The sequence below is a fragment of the Festucalex cinctus genome, chromosome 3 (genome assembly GCF_051991245.1).
Source record: "Festucalex cinctus isolate MCC-2025b chromosome 3, RoL_Fcin_1.0, whole genome shotgun sequence".
NCBI classification, from domain to species: Eukaryota; Metazoa; Chordata; class Actinopteri; order Syngnathiformes; family Syngnathidae; genus Festucalex; species Festucalex cinctus.
Genome location: NC_135413.1, coordinates 10,309,344 through 10,324,209, shown reverse-complemented (window position 1 = coordinate 10,324,209; position 14,866 = coordinate 10,309,344). Strand labels below are relative to the sequence as shown.

The following is a 14,866-nucleotide window of genomic DNA, read 5'->3' as shown; positions in this document are numbered from 1 at the left end:
ATTAGATACCATATAAAAAAAATAAACATGTCATTTGTGACCGAAACGAAAATGAGTTGAGTTTAGTTTATTATAAGGACAGTGTTCAGTAACATTAGAAAGATGGTTGCGGCAGATTTAGTACAATGCTAGTTTCGATCTGCAGTCCCCAAAAATTTAAAATTAACCCCACTTAATATTTAAAGGCTGACCATTACCAATATTCTCAGTAAATTACTGGCTTCTGTATGATAACATATTCATCCGGTTTTAAGAAAATAAGAGAATCTCTCTCTCTCTCGCTCTCTCTCTCACTCTCTCTCTCTCTCCACTAAGGCTGCGTAGTAAATCAAAATTCAATGACAATTTCAGTTATTGTACTCCATAATTATAAAATCGCCATAATCGTAAACAAAAATAAAAGATTATTAATACTGGTTTTGAGTTGTTTAAATGTATATATTTACAACTGTATTATTTTTAAATGACTAATTTAATAGATCTTATTTGATCCAAATGTAACTTAATTATAGTGCTTCAAAAAATGTATTTGTCTTACAAAAACAAAAAAATTGTCCTAATCATGATTTCGATTATTACCAAATTAATCAAAATTAATATTTTCTTTATAACCGAGCAACCCTACTCTCTAATGCCATGCATTGTTCCATCATCCAAAATGTATAATTTACAAAATTGAATACCTTTGAATAAAATTTTTAGGTTTTACATTCATTATCAACATTTTAATACCCTAATTTACTTTTGTAGACAAAATTAGACTAACTTTATTGTGTTCATCCTGCCAAAATTTCTTTATTGCATTGCTATCAAATACAATGCACAAAACATCAACCGATTAATTTCACACCTCGCGCTATTTAAAATTAAAAATACAGACAAACTTATCACATTCTAATACCTACCTTCCACGTCTGTCAGTCCAAATAAAAAGAACTTTACCCCGCTTTAAGGAAACTCATCCTATGACTATTAGATGGAGCCGTTCGCCATGGGTCAGACAGCATCCCCCGCCCCTGAAGCAAATGGATTACATTTTTTTAATATTCACAACACTTTCGTTCGAATAAGAGAGCCTCACACTATTTTACATGCACGCACGCACACACACACACGATAGCGGAGGGTGGGGGGGCGCTTCCTGTGACACGACGTGAGGGAGAGCTGTCAGTTTGACGAAAACTTTTTGACAAGACGATAACGACTACCCACGATTTTGATTAACAGATGGGGGAACTATCAAGATTATGGACACGACATTATCTGTCGTTCCTGTCACGATTTTGAATAGCAGAGGGGGGACACGACATTATCTGTCGGAAACACGCCGTAACCGTACACGGGGAGGCGGGGAGGGGAGGAGGTGGTGAATAGGGTGGAGGGCTGGGGGGATAGGGGGGTGGAGGGGTGGGGGGAGAGGGGGCTGGGGTTAATTCAAAATAACGGCTTGTGATTGGTTGGGGGGCAGGGCACCTGTCAAATTTTCACAGGTGCTGTCCCCGGCTTCTGATTGGTTAGGGGAGCGGGAAGGGGGCGGGGCGTAATTCAAAATAACGGCTTCTGATTGGATGGGGGCGGGGAAGTGGGCGGGGCTTAATTCAAAATAACGGCTTCTGATTGGTCATCCATCAAATTTTGACAGGTGCTGAAGTCTATTATTTTTCCTAGGGACAATTCAGAGCGCCCAATTAACCTGCCATGCATGTCTTTGGAATGTGGGAGGAGACCGGAGTGCCTGGAGAAGACCCACGCACGGAGAACATGCAAACTCCACCCAGGAAGGCCGGAGCCTGGACTCGAACCCAAGTCCTCAGAACTGGGAGGCGGACGTGCTAACCACTCAAACACCGTGCCGCCAGCTCAAATAATCAAGGTAAATTAAATCTACTATCTTATTTCAGCAAGTGACAGATCCTTATGGAGAACGGTAGACTTTTTTTTTTTTTTTTTACTGAAAAGTATTTCAACTTTATTGAAAGTAATATGAAAACCTTGTCAGGTTCCTTCACTTTCACCCGAGATTTTGTGCCAATGGAGGCTCTTGTTAGAGAACAAGCTTATTCAGTCTGTCCCACTGTCACCATTAGGGGTGTGAATTGCCTCGTACCTGACGATTCGATCCGTATCACGATTCATAGGTCAGATTCGATACCGATTAATCCCGATATGAATTTACAAGTGGATTGTTGCGATTTTTTTTTACTCAAATTTAGAAAATACCATTCAGTAAACTTATACATGTACATTGTAAGATTTGTATGAAAATATATTATTTATTGATCTCAAACTTCAGTCTTATAACTGTAAGCTACTGTATTTAACAAACAGGTTGTAAAATTTTTCATGTTTGAACAGCGTTGAAATAAAATATTAAGGCGTAATGTTCCATTAATATAACATTCTTCCATGCTTAAGGTGTGAAATTTAGACGCTTTGTTGAATATTTTTCCATCAATAATGGATATTAAAAAATCGATTCGGCTGCCTATTAAATCGATTCGAGAATTGCGTGCTGTAGTATCGCGATATATTGCCGAATCGATTTTTTTTAACACCCCTAGTCACCATTATGATGTGCTGATAAATGAATTAAATAAATGACTGCGTGCTCGGACTGCTCTCATTTAACCATGCATGGCTTTACTTTAATTTTTATAAATGGCTTCATCTGGTGCAGTATGTATGTATGTATGCCTTGTATTGGTGTTACTAACTGTATTCTTCTTCTTCCTTTTTTTTAAATTTTGTCCTCTCATTCTATGTCACGATTGCTGGAGATGATATGAATCCACCTGCTGAGGGCAGCCTGGTGTGCATGGCTTGAATGCGTTTCGCTATCATGTTGCTGATTCCACTGGACCTGTGTTCGCTTCTGTCCTGCCCTCCCTCCTGGACCTACATAATAGTTTTTCATTCGAGAGTCTGCTTGTCCTTATCCATCATTATTTAAAGATTTTTCAATAATAAAAACAAAATCCTCATTTTAAAAAAATGTATGTTTCTCAGCGTCAACAATAATGATTAACATAAACAGTAATTTTGATCTGTAGAATAGTGTGTTTCCTATTTAAAAAACAAACAAACATAAAAACAAAGCTCCTTGTGCAGGTTCTATATAAAACCCTTGAAAAATAAAAGGGTTCTCAGTATAATTTATTATGTTCTAGATGAAACCGTTGCAATATAAAAGAAGCCTGAGGAACTCGCAGTGATGATTGTAGATGAAACCCTTTTTATATAGAAGGGTTCTCTGGAACATTCTATTAAGGTTCTAGATGAAACCTTGCAATATGAAAGAGTTCTCAATGCAACGTTCTATGAAGGTTCTAGATGAAACCCTTGAAAAATACAAAATGGTTATCAGTGGAACTCGCTGTGAAGGTTCTGGATGAAACTCTTGGAACATAAGAGGGTTCTCAGTGGAATAACCTGTGTGAGATCTGGGTGAAACCCTTAAAAGGTTCTTTGTTGAACCTCATGCAGGGTTCTGGGTAGAACCTTTTAAAGAAGGTTCTTGGTATAACCTGTTATATTCTCGGTAGAACCCTTTGGTAGGGTTCCAGGTGGAATCTTCATAAATGGTTCTAACAGGAACCCAAAAAGGGTTCTCCTATGAGGACAAGCTGGGGAACCTAAAAAGGTTCTAACAAGCACTTTTACTTCTAAGAGTGCATGTTTCTCACCACTAACACACCTGATTCATGATCAGGATTGTTATCAGGCTTCTGCAAAGCTTGCTGATTAGCTGATCATTAGATTCAGCTGCGCTGAAGGAGTGAGAAATGGAAAACACGCTGGATAGGGGCTCTCGAGGACCGAACTTGGCCACCCCTTGTGCCATAGTTCATGACCTGTTATGTGTCTGTTTTGGTATTAATGTAACTCCATCCAGTTTCAACTAGTTTGGCTATATGATGTTTAGACTTTGTGATGTCAGGTATCTTTTATGCTATATGATGTTTATTGATGTCCGGAACTATCGGTAATTACTGGGTTAACAGCCAATCAGGGAATTCCATGTCAGTACTGGTAATCACATGTCTGGCCACAACCAATGAGGTTGATTCACTGTCTCTTTAAGGGTCTGAGAATTGTGTGTGTTTTGCTGGATTATTGCTCAACTGTTGGGTGTACTGCGTCTCGATGAGAAAATCTTATTTGTGTCTGCATTCTGGGATCCTACCTCTGAGCACACAACACTCCTGGTGTAGGCTATCGCCATGACATGGTGTATGTAACTTAGCGCCTGTCTAGCAATTTTCTCAACAAGTTTGCGAGCATCTGGGTAAGACAATATAGTTTACTTTTTTTTTTTCTTTTTTTTTAGCCAACTCGGAACTGATTGGTGAGCTTGGAAGAGCACTGGGAAAAACAAAAAAAACATGGCTTCATTGATCACGTGATTGCATTGTCTGAAATCATTATTTCTGATGTTGTTCCGATACCGATACTGCATTAAAACAGTGGTATAGGTATCGGTGGCTACTCACAAGTAACATGCCGATACCATTAATTCTAAAGCTAATATAGGATTTTGGATGCAGCATCTTGTGTCGTGCACGTGCACGACATTCACTGATATGTGACATGCTCACTGCATACCAAGATAGCCTATTGGCCCTTGAATGCTCTGAACCAACGGCAGGACAGCTTTTTCATGTTGAGGAAAAAAAACAAAACCTTGGGTATCGGTATGGTATCGGCCGATACTGCAAAGCTGGGTATCGGAATCGGTATCGGGAGCAAAAAAAACAGTATTGGAACAACACTTAATTATTTCCATCCGAAAATGATAAATAGTTTGGTTTGGTTTATTGGTTTACACAAATACAATAAAAGTGTAACAAAAAAAATGTTAAAATAAAATAAAAATGTAAAGGAAGAAAGGAAAATTTGTCAACAATAAATTCCATAATTTACATGTTCAAGGAGTAGGAAGATGTACACGTACTTATCTAGTCATATTCCCCATTATTTCTATCATATGTACATACTAACAAATTGTTCCTACACAATAACATACGTATAAAATAAAAAAAATTAAAAGAAACATACCTGTTCCAATGTGCACGGATCCTAGAAGAGAGAAAGAACCCCCCCCCCAAAAAACAAACAAACACACATATACACATATATATATATATACACACACACACACACACACACCCCGACGGGACTTTAAATAAAACAAAAGTAATTTGCGTTTAATTAATAATTGCTGAATTGTACCCAGTTGATATGATGCTGTTACGTTTTGAGCAATACACGCATGCATGCAATTGCGTACATGCATTCAATCAATGTTTGCAAATGACATTCATATCATAAAATGCGTTGTCAAAATATTTCGGTATTTTGTATTTATTTTATATTACGCCAATACACAAGTATTTAGCTGATTAATCGTGATTAATCAAAGTGTGATTAATCAGATTAAACAGCCCTAATATCATGTATATATATATATATATATATATATATATATATATATATATATATATATATATATATATATATATATATATGTGTGTGCGTGTGTTAGGGCTGTCAAACGATTAATTTTTTTATTCAGATTAATCACATCTTAAAATTTTGATTAATCACGATTAATCGCTTAATTAAAAATTCTTTTTATCAACATTTTTTGCCCACCAAATTTAAAATGCACCTCTTATGTGTTAATTTTTTTCGGCATTTAATGTTAAGAGGACATCTCATCCTCCTTTTTTTCTAATCAGTTAATTACTTGCATAATTTAAAGTGGGAAAAAAAAATGACCCCAATAGTTTGACATCAACAAATATTCTGAATGTCACACGCAAACATTTATTAAATGCTTCACTTTAATGCATGTTATGTTTATTGTTCAAACACAACCTGTGCTACCTTTAACGTAGCCATCCGCTGTCATGCTAAAGGATCATTTGCAGACAAAATTAATAGTGCGATTAATCTGCGTTAATACATGATTAATGCGATAATTTTTTTGTGATTAATTAATTAGTTAACGCTTTAACTTTGACAGCACTAATATATCTACACACAAACATACACTTACAGTACGCACACACAAATGTCTTTATATATATATATATATATATATATATATATATATATATATATATATATAGTGATACCTCGGCTGAAGAACGCTTAACCTCACGAACTTTTCGCCTCACAAACATTAAATTCGTGAGTATTTAGTCTCTGCTGACGAACTAGTTTTCGGCGGACGAACCAAACCACGCGGTCGAACAGCGCCACGGTGGCGGCCACGAGAAGCTGACGCACGCTCACGGCGTCCCAGTTCGTCACCCCCTTTCTTTTAGTGCGGACGCGGTTTGTGTTTGATAGACATTTTGAGTGTACTTTTGCTATTATGGGACCGAAAAAGACCCCACCACAGGCTAGTGTTAAGCCTAATGCTTACCAGCGAGGGACGGCGATTCGGCGGCACGTTTGCATTGTAGTCAATGGAGTTCGCGCCATTAAAAAAAGCGAAAGTGCCATCACGTACCTCAAAAAAGGAGAAAATTGTGCCACGGCTGTTTAGTCGCAGGAAAGAGGTGAAAGTAGTTGGCGGTGCTCACTTTTTGTTGACTCGCTAAAGTGCTCCACTTCCTTGTCACCAAGGGACACACCTCCTCCGCTCCGGTGAGCACGAAAGTGCGAATGAGCCGCAACCGTTCCATAAACACTCTACGCGGTGAAACGCTCGCAAATGAAGTAAGTCTACCATTGCTACTATCCTTAAGAACTACCATCACAAAGTAAAATAAAACGACTTTATTATACAGTACAATTTATTTCTTTAATTACAATACAATAGCACATTTATTATACATAAAATAAGGTATATTTTTGTGTAGTTTTAAAAAATTATGTTTTATAGGGACCTGGGAACGGATTATTCTAATTTTAATGGTTTCTTATGGGAAATAAATGTTCGGAAGAAGAACTTTTCGGCTTACACACACTCTCCAATTAAGTTCGTGAGCCGAGGTATCACTGTATATATATATATATATATATATATATATATATATATATATATATATATATATATATGTATATATATATATATATATATATATATATATATATATATATGGCCCGGAGGGAGGCAGGACAGAAGCGAAGACACAGGTCCAGTGGAATCAGCAACATGATAGCGAAACGCATGCAAGCCATGCACACCAAGCTGTCCTCACCAGGTGGATACATATCATCTCCAGCAATCGCGACATAGAAAAGGACCAAAAAAAAAGAAGACAGTTAGTAGCATACATACATACATACATACTACACCAGATGAAGCATTTATAAAAAATAAAGAAAAGCCATGCATGGTCGAATGAGAGCAGTCCGAGTATGCAGTCGTTTATTTATCAACACATCATAATGGTGATAGCAGGACAGACTGGAGAAGCCTGTGCTCCAGCTCCTATAGCAAGAGCCTCCATTGGCACAAAATCAGGTGAAAGTGAAGGAACCCCAAAAGGTTTTTATATTAATTACTTTGAATAAAGTTGAAATACTCTTAAGTAAAAATAAATTACTGGAAAATGAGGTTCATTGGTCACCCTTAATCCATTTGTTGAAGGCAGTGGCAAACTTTTTTTTGGGTCCAAACTCTCATGTCTACAAAAGAGAAACAAATGTTAACATAAAAACGTCTACCGTTAAGGGTCCTGGAGTCACACTTGCTGAAATAAATTTTAACTGACCTTGATTATTTGAGGTTTCCGATCTCTTGATGTTTCACTTCAATCCAGCTTGTCATACAAATACATACACAGGTGATCGCGTGAGTGAATAGTAATCACCACTGAAATGTCACACCTGTTTTGAAGAGGGCGGAGTATCTAATCTGTAGCAAAACCAGCATTCAGCCCCGGGGCAACCATCATGGCAGCCAGCCCAGGTCACACACACTAAAATCCAGCTTTTCCCCTGAGCAACAAAAGCGCCACCAAACATTCGCACCATCCGTACACCATTGTGAGTGGCTTCAAAAGTTTTGGCCTATCAGCTATCCAGTAATATCCAGAGATGGGAAAACCAGGTCAAGAAAATAAAAACCCTGCCAGAGTTTGTCTTTAGCCACAGGTGCTTATCGCAATTACCTCATTTACCTGCCGGTTGAGTCCAAGTACTGTACCTGGAACTATAGGGCCCTGTTCAAACGGGAGTCTAACCAGTGTAGCAGAACAACGCAAATGATTCTAGGTAAGATTACGGAGCTAAGTGCAGTGGGCTGTGACCATAATTGAATACATCAGAGCAGATAACTTAACAAAACACTTTAATAACAATATGTCATCAATTACAACAATAACACACAAAATGAACCATTAAAGAAAAAGAAAATTGGGCCCTTTAAACAATAAAGAGTCGTCTTAAGTAGTCCGTTAAGTCAAGTCTTAAAAGTCTGTGATCACTTGTTTTCTCGCTTGCATCCTTTTCCAAAAGTTCGTGTCAAGTTCTGTTCGTTGGTACTGTCCTACCACACTGTAGAGATCGGTGAATGATGATTCCTCACTGTTCAATCTGGGTGGCTCGCCATCAATGGTCCAAGAATCTTCCACGAGGTTTTTGATCCATTCAAAAGACCTGACCGAGGCCAACAATGATCAAAACGCGGATTCGCCCGGTTCCTGATCACTTCTCCTGTCTTCAACAGTTGTCTTCGTTGACTTAATTGTGTATAAATGGGTTTTAATCACTTTAAAGTTGTTTCTGAGCGTTCGGTTTCTCTGCTGCGGTGACTCCGTCCAGCGTGCTCGTTCCTCGCGCTCTCTCTCTCCAACGTTCTCTCTCTGCCTGTCAATCAAGTGACTACGGGGAGGGACTTCCGGTTTAAATAAACGTCAACGGCAGATTGTGTTAAAAGAATAACACAATAAAAATACTTTTATGGATTGAAATAATATTCTAATGATATTAACTCATTCACTGCCTTTGACAAGTATACTTGTCAATTGTATTTTTTAGAGCGGTGCTAAATGGGGGCGAATCTGAGCATGCTCCACTGTAAATATCAAACTTGGAAACAACTTTACTGATGCCCAACCACCGGTAGATGACATCATTGCCCCATTTTATAGGAAATAAACACAGTTTCAGAGTCCATGGGAGAAATGGCTGTATTTTGGCAAACCTACATTTTTCTGCTGTCAATTATAAAAGAACGGGACGGGACAAAAAGTAGGGAGTCTATTCTGTTATTTGGTAGATTCGGTTTATATATAATTATTGAATGTAATATCACGTGAGTATTGGAAATGTAAAAATTTTCTATAATGACTGGCAGTGAATGAGTTTTCTGTTTTTATCTTTTTTTGTATTTCAACCCTTAATTGTTCACAGGGTTACAGAAGCAAAGCTGGCTTTGTTCCTCAGACAAATCTTGTACAGATAAAAACGTTCCAAGACATGCAAGTGTCCAAAAGAAGACACTGAGGACGTTTAATGGCTGTAATATACATGCCAAGTCTGGAGTGGCGCTGTAGTGCTGCCATAGGGAGTTAATGGAACGCGTAGAAGAATAATCAGCGAAGAAGATGAACCACTGACCTGAATAGCCGATAGTCCAAGACTTTGAAGCCGCGAGGCCACTATTACTCCTCCCAAGAAACGTTTCTCGGCATACGGTCCTATTTTTACAGTATCGAAATTAGAGAACATTTGCGACAATACTTAGTACAAAAAAAAAAAAAAAAAGATTTGTTTTAAATTTGTTAAACATATACAAGAGGACTTCAGTCATTTTACAACTTGTCTTACATTCATGTATAAATTATATACTTGGTGTTTACAGGAGGAAACTTTCATATATTTTTTTTATAAAAAAAAAATTATAACTTTAATTCAACAAAAGATGACTCTGCCAAATCTAATATTGGGGTCTAAGGAACAGTGATAAAAGAAAAGGCGGTCTTAAAAGTAGTTTAAATGGTAATTTGCTTGCGAGATGGGAGAAGTAAGATGGCTGCCCTGTCGCTTCAACGGCTGGCACGGGGTATATGGTCTATTGGCTATCCAGTAATATATACAGATCAGTGAGACGAACACAGGAGTAGTGACAATGCCGGGTGATTCAAATACAACATCACACAAAGCATTTTGCTGTAAAAGCATAAACAAGCTAAGGAGGTTGCGCAAAACGACGACCCGGCTATCCGCCATTGTTGTTGACAGACCAGCAGTTCGTGTGCAGTCACGTGAGAATTACATCATCACTGTAGGAGTATCCCGCATATGGTGTCCACATAGGTCGCTTGCACATGTCGTCACTTCCGCCTCGGATTTCTTGTAGTCGCCATGCTGGGTGGCCTCCATTTACGTAGCGATTCGGTCTAACACGTATCTATCACGTTTGTTTTCTGCGTTTAAAATGGTACATTGTTGCTGCATCGTTGGCTGTTCGAACAAAGCCAAGGGGGAAAATGGTCGGTCTTTTTTCCGAATTCCGAAAATAATTAGGAACCAGGGCCTGGAGACAGAGGAGTGCGGACTCCGGAGGGAAGTCGTTACTTTGGGCTCGTGTGTGCAGCGATCACTTTGTGAGCGGTAAGCTTGTTTACCTTTATTTAATGCATGAGGATTAATAACGTTTCGACCGCCCATATATGGGCAAGTTGCTTATGTTTTGGATTCATGAGCAAGCAAGTTCGGTAGTACAAGCTGGCTAGCGGACGTTAGCCGAAAGCTAACATCGAACATTTTCACCCAAGTAGTGACAGTGCAAAGTGTTTACTGCTGAAATTGGATTGATTAGTCTTGGGCTTTTAATGCCGATAACATGTTTTTTGGTGGCAAAATGTAAACTTGGAAAAAAAAGAGACAGAAGGGGCTGATGCAAGAAAACAGACCCCCGGGGGTGATGCAAGAAAACAGAACCCGGTAGCCTACACATCATGCTAAAGAACTTATTCACGGCCACCCTACTGCGGTAAAATAACCAGTCTTTCCATATTTTATTTGTTTATATATTTGTTTATTTTAACAGGTCGCCCTGCGCCCGTTTTTCTGTCCAATCATCCCGACTGGGCTCCAACATTAAAGTTGGGTCCCAAGTTACAACATCTATGTCTCAGCCCAGTCGGTGCCAAGATATGAACGTGCACAGGAGAGACAAGCAAAGAAAAGACGACTCGAAGTGGCAGAGATTGTTGCAGTTATGCAGCCAGATGGCTCCAGTAACCTGTACCCTCAAGTACTGCTGACATCATTGACTCTGGTATGCCACTCAGAATTCATTACATGATATATTGTATGCATGAGTGAATGTATGTGTTTGTTTGTGTGTGTACACGCACCTTATATTTTAGAGACATTTGGAAGTGTTTATAGAAATAAGTATTTGCCTGTAGCAATGTTCATACATTAAAAAATGCAACAAAATGTGTACATTTCTTTTACACTGACAAAAAAACTATACTACTTTACTATATTAAACCTATTACTGGTACCGTTTTTTTTTGTGATTTTTTTTTCTTTATTTTTTTTCTTTAGGGATCTCATGCCACACCGACTTGATTGCCAATGACATGATGGAAACGAAGGCGAGCATCAAAGCATTGGAGGAGGACAACATGCGACTGTTTGTTTGGCGCTAATAAAGGCAGCGTTTATACAAATTCTATTGTTGGGTTTGTTTACAAAGCTATACATGATACAAATGACAGGATTTGACTCAATGTGCAATATGGTCCCTCTTAAAGTAATGGCATAAATCTCTATTATTTCTAAAAGCACAAAAAATGAAGTGAATAATGATTAGATGTAGTAATTTCAGGGTTAAAAATTGAACTGTTAATTAATGTAGTTTATTTTAGCACAGGTGCCTACCATCCTGAGATGATGGTATGATGTAATGTTGATGGGGTACGCAATGACTTTCATTATGCTATGTACAGAGGAAAAAGTTGCTCTCTTTTAAATTTGTTTAATGTAAGACAAGTACCAGTACTGTGTTACAGTTTTCCCAATAATCCTTGTTTCACACTTGTCACAAAACCACTGTCCTTTTGGCAGTCTAGATTGGCACACTTAGGGTGATATTTGATTTTACAATCTGCTGCAGCACAAAAAACTACTTTATTCCGCATCTTTGAAGTACATGAGCAAGTGGTAGGTGACAGCGGCTGAGCAGGAACACTGGAAGTCCACTGCTGATCTAGTAAATGCTCTCCCGAGCAGTTCAGGTAAGGAGGGGACTTTGGGAAAAAAAAACTCTGGCTTTTCCAACTGGCCAAAACGAGCGATCTGGGTGGACTCGCTCAATCACACTTTGTCCACACCACAAAGTCGCAGAAGTCCCGTCCAGTTAAACTCATCTGTGCCTGAATCTGAAAATATTACAAACATTGTAATGAAAATATGAAACATAGAATTAAATAAGAAACTACAAAAAGTAAAGCCATACATACCTGGTAATACTATTGGTGTTGTCGTGACAAGTGATGGGAATTGTTGCCATCTGGCACCAGACAGAAATTGGGTGTTGTGACAGCCTCCTTAACCGTGAGATCATAAGAAAAGCTGTCAGTATGCTCAGTAGTTACCATGAACACGTTTTATTGTACTGGAAACTGAAACTAAAAATACGTCCTCTGAGAGTGGTTAACCTTAACCATTTAGAATAAGTTGATTAAGTAACATGTAACTAGTGAAAGGGTAGCATTAAATTTAATTAAGCCACGGGGAGGCTGTGCAGTTACTTTTTATTCTTATACGCTCTGCCATATTTGCCTGTTATAAAATTATTAGAAAAACCACATCAGGTAAAGCCAGCTGTGCATGTAAACACAATGATAACAGGAAGCCTGAGAACAAATCAACATTTTTGTGTGCAGAATTACCAACACCATGTGGTTTACTTACGTGCAACAGCAACCGTTTCTTCTGATGCGATGTTAAAGTTTACACTCTGTATCCACCCGCTTACAAAATAATTGTAAGCCTCCAGGGATTTGTTGGCGTGTTATGGAGCATGTTGTCAACACGAGGTAGGGAAAGATGTCCAGAGATGTCACATTTGGCCAGCAAGCTTTCTCCGTCAAAAAAAAAAATCACCCTTGGTCAGGACGTAATTAGGATCAATCCCGCCACACAGAGACACCTTCTGCTTGTATCGTTGTTTTTGATCTTCCGGTAAATCGTGAAAATACTGCGAAAATTACATCAGGTTGATAAGCTCTACCGTGTAACTCGCGAGTGTACCTTGTGAACCGGAGGACACCCAATATGGCGCCCGAAGGAAAAACTCCCATGATGCATTACGATGTGCAAGCGACCTATTGGAACGTAAGGGGCGTGTTTCGAAATCTTTTCCACTATGGAGCCCGGTTCCAAAAATGAACAAATTTGCGTTGTACAGGTCGGGTAAGGTTGTTAATAGCTACGTGATCGATTCTGTGGATGCGCTTCTTTATTGCGCAAGGGCTTCTTATTGCTCATTGCAACCGTGGAGCACAACACTGCCTTATGCTGGCTGTGACATTGCACATACCACACTCCACTCTATGACCACTGTATGCTTTGAGTCGTTTTTCTGACTGATAAGTAATACTAAAATTCAGTTGTGCTTGAACGTTTACATACTTATGAGTGCACTGTATAATGAGAAAAAAGGTTAATGCCAATAAAGTACAAAATTTTGTGGCAGTTGTTTTGGTAACTTAAGAGGTTGAAGTTGATGTGTCACGATGTGCATGTGAATTTTAGTGATGATTTATGGCATTTTTATGTAGGAACCTTTTCCACATTTACAGTTGTGTTCAAAAGTTTACATACCGCAAGCGTATATAAACTTTCAAGCACAACTAGTTGAAGCAAGAAGGGAGTACATTCAGAATATTTGTTCATGTCAAAGTATTGGGGTATTTTTTTTCAATTTTAAATTATAGAAGTAATTAACTGTTTAGAAAAAGATTAAGATGAATGTTTGCAGTGCTAAATTTTTTTGAAGACGTCCTTGTAACATGTCGAACAAATAACACATGACAGGTGCAAAAACATGTTGATCATGATTAATCAAAATTCCAAGATGTGATTAATCGGATTAAAAAAAAATACTAATTGTTTGACAGCTCTAGTTATTTGGCAATATAATGAGGAAACACCAATCTTTCCTGTGTGACGCCATACTCCATTCACTGCCCGAGTGTGTACATGCTCAGTTGAAACAAGATGACTCATCTGATTCTCACAGCTGCTCTTCTGATGCACCTGAACAGGAAATGTGTATATTCAGCTATTCTAGTGATAAAATCATTGTAATTATTGGATTGAAAAAGAAAATAAATAAAAAGCACGAACCAAAGAACTAAAATGGAGCATAATGTAGTGTAATAATGAGTTGTTGTTTTTTTAACTTACATGCAGTGGATAATAAAGAACAGCAGGGGGCACAAGTGAGGCAGTGCCCTGACTGCATGTTCCTGGGAGAATACTTTGAAAACCTCCTCAGTTCCATGGACATGCCTTTTCATGAGGAAGTAAAGTCTATTATATCGAGTTTGATTCACACTGTGGTCATATTTAGGAAAGAAATATGCTGTTATTTACCGCACATATCAACGGAAAGCAGAATCTGACAAATCCTCCAACATTGCTTTATACTACTTGCACTACAACTTAGACCTGCTTTCAGCTGGTCTAAGGTCTAGTCCATTTTCTGTCACCAAATTGCCAGTTGCACTTAGGCCAGTAAGATACAATACCCTCAGTCCCTGAGGCCAGTAATGTGCTGTGCGAGCTGTCAAATTCTAAAAAAAACAAAACAAAACTGTAAACTAGATTTGCCGCATCATGAAAATGCAGATGCTAAAACCCTAACCCTAGAAGCACATGAATTGAA

At 38.4% G+C, this 14,866-nt stretch overlaps 1 protein-coding gene and 1 long non-coding RNA gene across 5 annotated transcripts in view; one reads left to right on the top strand and one right to left on the bottom strand.

Annotated features, from left to right (window-relative positions):
* Nucleotides 1-4,121: 4,121 nt before the first annotated feature.
* Nucleotides 4,122-14,866, top strand: part of LOC144015604 (uncharacterized) — a 48,404-nt gene continuing 37,659 nt past the window's right edge. For all 3 annotated transcript variants that reach the window (XM_077515736.1, XM_077515737.1, XM_077515735.1), the window contains exon 1: nt 4,122-4,285. The gene's annotated coding sequence lies outside the window, so the exon portion shown is untranslated. The remainder of the gene's footprint in view (nt 4,286-14,866) is intronic.
* Nucleotides 11,935-13,302, bottom strand: LOC144015609 (uncharacterized). 2 transcript variants are annotated; one of them, XR_013282768.1, is made up of 3 exons: nt 12,889-13,302; nt 12,435-12,521; nt 11,935-12,353 (listed from the first exon to the last, which is right to left on the bottom strand). It is a non-coding gene; the product is annotated as an uncharacterized LOC144015609 (long non-coding RNA). The 2 variants fall into 2 exon arrangements; XR_013282767.1 differs by having other exon boundaries at nt 12,435-13,302.